The sequence below is a fragment of the Mustela erminea genome, chromosome 3, assembly GCF_009829155.1.
Source record: "Mustela erminea isolate mMusErm1 chromosome 3, mMusErm1.Pri, whole genome shotgun sequence".
Taxonomy (NCBI): domain Eukaryota; kingdom Metazoa; phylum Chordata; class Mammalia; order Carnivora; family Mustelidae; genus Mustela; species Mustela erminea.
The window spans coordinates 14,274,671-14,280,670 of record NC_045616.1 but is presented as its reverse complement, the minus strand read 5'-3'; positions in this window follow the sequence as shown (position 1 = coordinate 14,280,670).

Here is a 6,000-nt window from a genome sequence, read left to right as displayed (position 1 = left end):
GGGGCGGGCGCGCCGAGCGGGCGACGCCCCCTGGCGGACGCGCGGATCAACACACGCAGGTTCCGGGCCCGCCGGGCGCGCGCACCTCCCGGGGCCCCGCCCGCCCTAACCTCCCAACCCCCCCGCTCCCGCCCCTTCGTACCCCTCGCCCCGCCCCCGGCCTCCAGTCCCTGGCTGGCGTGGCCCGGCGGTGTCCACCGCCCTCTCGCCCAGGCCCGGCCGCTGCAGACTCATCTAGGAGCGACGGGCCAGCCCCGGGGACACGGGCCAGAATGGCTGAGTGCCCAGGCCAGAGGAACGGGTCGTGCAGAGAGCCGGGCCCCTGGCGTTTTGTGAAAACCAGTCCAGGGGCTTGTGGGGACGGAGGAAATGTAAAGAAACAGCCTTTGCAAAAACACTTTCGGCTGATTATGCTGTGCACCCAGGGCGTGTTGACTTTGCAAAGGGCTGCTGGGGACGGGTGGAAAAGATTGTCGTCATTCTCAGAGTTCTGACACTCCGGCCGGAGACTAGGAGAACTGCCCGGAGCGCCGAAGCTGGCAGGATCCTCAGAAATCCCTGCAGTCCACTTACCTGACAGATGGGGACACTGGGGCTGGGTGATGTAGGGTTCGGGGACAGGGCTGGCCCTGGGACTTTGGGTTTTTTTGGATAGGCAAGGGTGATGAGGGAGCACGGGGTTGGCTGAAGACAAAGCAAAAGCTGGCACCTTGCACGCCCCTCTCCATCCGCTCTCCCTCTGTCCTAGTGTAGCATCCCTCAGGCAGCCCTGACTGCCATGAACAATAAGCAAATAGTTAACTTGCAGAGCTCACAATCCTGCTAGACAGGAGTCTCCCTTTGATGAAGTTCTTGAACCTAGGTGGGGTTCGGTGGGGTGAGGTTCGGAGCCGACGGCTAAAGAAAGAATTCTTAAGACGTCTCTGGTGCAAAAAGGTGGTTTATTAGAGCACGGAGACAGGACCCGTGGGCAGGCAGAGATGCAGCCGCCCTGGGTTGTGAGGGTAGGCATGTTATATACCCTGCTGTTGGGGAAAGGTGAGGGGAAGGGAGGTTTCAGTGGAGTTTTCATATGCTAAAGAGGCCCTACAAGGTGCCAGGATGTTCCAGGCCTGCCGGAGGCCTTGCCCTTGCTGCTGGATCAATGTTGTCTTTAGACCAGCCATTAAAACATTAAGATAGTTGGGAGACTTTTTGGTGGAGTGTCACAATCCTGCTATCAATCGTCTTTGTTAGTGAGATTTAGGACATCTGTAAGCCAAGGGAGACTCCTGTCTAGCAGGATTGTGAGCTCTGCAAGTTAACTATCTGCTTATTGTTCATGGCAGTCAGGGCTGCCTGAGGGATGCTACACTTATGGAGGGGAAAGGGTGAAGAGGGGGTGCAAGGCGCCAGCTTTTGCTTTGTCCTCAGCCAGCCTCCTGCTCCCTCATCACCTTGGCTTACAAATGTTCTAAATCTCACTAACAAAGACGATTGATAGCAGGATTGCGACAACCCACCAAAAAGTCTCCCAACTATCTTAATGTTAATGGCTGGTCTAAAGACAACATTGATCCAGCTGCTAAGGCAAGGCCTCGGGTAGGCCTGGGACATCTTGGCACCTTGTAGGCCCTCTTTAGCATATGAAAACTCCATTGAAACCTCCCTTCCCCTCACCTTCCCCCAACTGCAGGGTACATAACCTGCCATCCCTCACAACCCTGGGCAGCAGCTCTTCCTGCCCACGGGTCCTGTCCCCGTGCTTTAATAAACCATCATTTTGCACCAAAGATGTCTCAAGAATTCTTTCTTGGTCATCGGCTCTGGACCTCAGCCCACCGAACCTCACCTAGGTTCTAGAACTTCATCAAGGGCAGCATTCACCACCCCCCCCCCCCGGGGATGGGGGTCCCTGCTCTCCTAGCGCTAAACCCCCAACACTGACCCTTTTGAGGGAAAGGGGGAGCTGTGAACTCCCTCTGGGGCAATCCAGAATGTCCACAGGCCAGTTGGGTAGCAGGATCAGGCTGCTGGCCTGAGCCTGCCAGGACCCCGAAGGAGGGCAGAGGGAAAGGGGCACTTTGGGATCATCCCGGGAGTATAAGCTGGCTGCCCATTGGGTTTCTGTCACTGGTATTCAAGAATCCAATATGATAGATGGAGGTAAAGTAGGCATTTTCATGGTGGACAGCCAGAGTAATCAAAAGTCCTCTGAAATATTGCTTGAGACTGAATTGAGATGCAGAGGCCATTTTTCCCCTAAGGCCTTGGAAGCTTACATTGATAGTGTGCTCTCTGGGGAGTAATCTACCCTCAGGAATTTGGAGTACTTGTTAACACCCTGGGAGGTGGTAAATGGTTATTTTGTTCTTTCTCAGGCTTGAGCGTGCATCAGAATCAAACAAGGCTTGGTAAAACACACATGGTTGGGCCCCACCTCAGAGTGTTTGCATTTCTAGCAAGTTCCTAGGTGATGTTGATGCTGCTGACGTGGAGACCACCTTTTGATAACTATGCTTTATAAGAAGGAAAAGAACAAACATTGAACACTTAGGCTGTGCTAAGCCTACTTTATTTTTCCCCGTCTTCTAAGATATAATTCATGTTGCATAAAATTCATCCTTTAAAGTGCACAGTTCAGTATTAGTATATTCACAGAGTTGTGCAGTCATTACCACTAATTCCATCACTCCAAAAAGAAACCTCTTAGGGCTGCCTGGGTAGCTCAGTCAGTTAAGCTGCTGCCTTCAGCTCAGGTCATGATCCTAGAGTCCTGGGATCAAGTCCTGCATGGGGATCCTTGCTCGGTCAGGGAGCCTGATTCTCCCTTTTCCATGCTCTGCCTGCTGCTCCCCCTGCTTGTGTGATGGATCTCTCTCTCTCTCTCTCTCTGGCAAATAAATAAATAAAATCTTAAAGAAAAAGAAACCTCTTACCTATTAGTAATCACTTTCTACTCCCCAAACCCCTCCACCCCTGGCAACCATGAATCTCTTTCTGTCTTTCTGGATTTGCCCACTCTGGACATGTCCTAAACATGAAATCATACATACTATGTGGCCTTTGTGTCTGGTTTCTTCCACTTACTGGAATGTGTTCAATGTTCATGTTGTAGCAGGTATCAGTCCTCATTCCTTTTTAAGGCTTTGTAGTGTTCCATTGTAGAAACACTCCCCATTGTGTTGAGGTGCACAGTTGGACATTTAAGTTGTTCCCCCTTTTTGGCAATTATGAACAATGCTTTTGTGTGAACATGTTTTCAGTTCTCTTGGCTATGTTTCTAGGAGGGGAACTGCTGGGTCCTGTGGTAAAGCTGTGTAATTCTTTTTCTTTTTAAGTAGGTTCCATGCCTGGTGTGGAGCCCAACATGGGGCTTGAACTCACAGCCCTGAGTTCAAGACCTGAAATGAGATCAAGAGTCAGATGCTTAACCAACTGAGCCACCCAGGCGCCCTTATGTTTAACTTTTTGAGAAATCACCACACTGTTCTCCAAAGCTGCTGCACCATTGCACATTCCCACCAGTGATGGCTGAGGGTTGCAGTTTCTCCGTATCTCCATTTGTTATTGCTTATCTTTTTTTTAACACAGCCACTTTAGTGAAGTAGTATCTTATGTGGTTTAGATCTGCCTTTCCCTAATGACTTATGATGTTGGGTATCTTTTCATGTGCTTGATGGTCATTTGTATATCTTCAGTAGAGAAATGCCTATTCATATGCTTTGCCCATTTTTCAATTGGGTTGCCTTTTATTGTTGAATTATAAGATTTATTTATAATTCTATTTAAAAAAAATATTTTATTTATTTGACAGAGAGCACAAGTGGGGTAAGGAGCAGAGGGAGAAGCAGACTCTCTGTTGAGCAGGGAACCCAACGTGGGGCTGGATCCTAGGGTTCCAGGATCATGACCTAAGCTGAAGACAGACACCTAAATAACTGAGCCACCCAGGTGCCCCATATATATTCTAAATACTAGACTGTTAATGGATAAGTGATATTAAGCCTACTTCTTACATTCCTTAAACTCTAATCTCCACATGTTAACGTTATGAGGTATTTTATGATCCCTACATGAGAGACGATACAACTGAAATCCAGGCAGAAGAAATTACCTGCCAAGTTCATGCTAGTGAGTGGCAGAGGCGGTAGCGATGTCCAGACCTTTTTGGGAACCAACTCTTTTCTACACATGTTGGACATTTGCTGCTTTTGTCCCAGCATCCACTTCTTTGTGTACATCATGATTTTGTTGAGGAAACCCCACTTTTAGAACTCTCAGCTCCCATCTTTCCAGGAAAGCCACACTCACTCCATGGCTACAGAAGTGAAGCACATGCTGGCCTCAGCCACTGGCACACATCAGTTCTGTGACCACAGTGGCTGGTTCAGCGAGAGGGCCACAGGACTCCAACCAAGCCAGTCAGCTCAAGGAGATGCCCATTCCGGTCTGGGTTACCTCCAGGACCCCAGCTCCCACGCTGATGGGGCTACTGCCACCCTACACCTGAGCCTGGAGCCTCCCTGGGGGGAGCTAGCAAGTGTGTCCTGGTGTCCTTGTTTGAGGGCCAACCTGTGCCTCAAGGGACATGAGGACAGCCCTGGCATTTTAGCTTTTGGGAGCCACTAAGGTCCCCTTTTGCTCAAGACAGTTTGGGTGGGGTTTCTGTCACTTGCAACCAAGGGAGTCCTCGGAGATACAGATTACCATATGGCCAAAGCAGATTTGTCAATAGGTTTTTATTGGAATGGTTATATTAGCAAATCCCCACACATACAGGTATACACTATCAGCATGTAGGTATAGACCATACCATTTCACTACTTAATTATACTTACATTAACCATATGGACCTAGGCATTGTGCTGCCCAGGACATTTCAAAGGGCTTATAAGATCTGCTTGCCAAGAAATCAGCTTACATTCTATTAGCAGGTATCTGTATTTCTAGACAAGGTAACCCCCCTTCAGTGAGCCCCCAAACTAAGCAAGTGATCAATTTTGCTTTTTTGGCTATTTGATGTGTGTTCTTTCTGGCACAAGCTATCCACTGGTGAATGAAAATTCAAGTGCATAGTATCCCTTTCATCCCTCAAGGTAGAAGGGAAGTCATTTGCCACATTTAAGTATATCCCAAGCCTCCCCCACCCCCAAATTACCTGTGCTACGGTTAGAAAAATAGTTCTGTATGCCATCCTCTGAGATGTTGTGCATAGTTAGCAGGAACTCAGAATGAGAGGAGCTCTGTGAATGACCCAAATGTGAAAGGGGTAACTTGAATATTTTAGATGAATACAAAAGCTGCTGAGGGTCAAAAACAATTGTGACGTGTGTAGCCTACGGCGCTTTGGACCAACTCCTGCTCTCACACAGAAACAGGACTGTTAGCAGGTGAGGGCCGTTCCCTGTACCCCAAATATTATTTCCTAGCTTGGGGTCTTTTTCCTGTTTCTGTGATTGCAACGGTCAGGTTTCCTTAGACAGACTCATGGCCACTTGCGAGTGGACCTTGCTTCTCATTCTCAGTTTTAGACTTAGCTTTCCATTCTGACCCCAGCACCAGCCAAGGGCGCCCCTCCTCCAGCTGGGTCAGCCACAGCTAGTGACTTGGTCCACACAGCATGCTCTCAGTCAGTAGGCAGTTAACCTGCTTAGGAACAGTGTACTTGAGTGAAGGGAAAGAAATGGCCTGGGTGTTAAGAGTCTACCTATCCCCCATCCCCACCTTTTGTTTTTACAAACACCTCCCTCAGTACCTACCGGTCACTAGAAGAGTCCTTTAATATCGCACAGTGTGAATACCCTTGGATTTAATTGTGGATGAAGGATAAATCTGAAAACATATTAGAATTCACTTTGCGTTGGGTTAAATTTGTAAAAATATAGCTCAGAACAATCATCTGTAGCTTTTGACAGTTGCCAGTAGGTCTAAAGAGAGCTGGAGAGAGAGAGGGTGATAGTCCGCCTAGGGGATAGGTTGCTGATGAAGGCCAGCTGGGCTTGTCAGATGACCGACTGA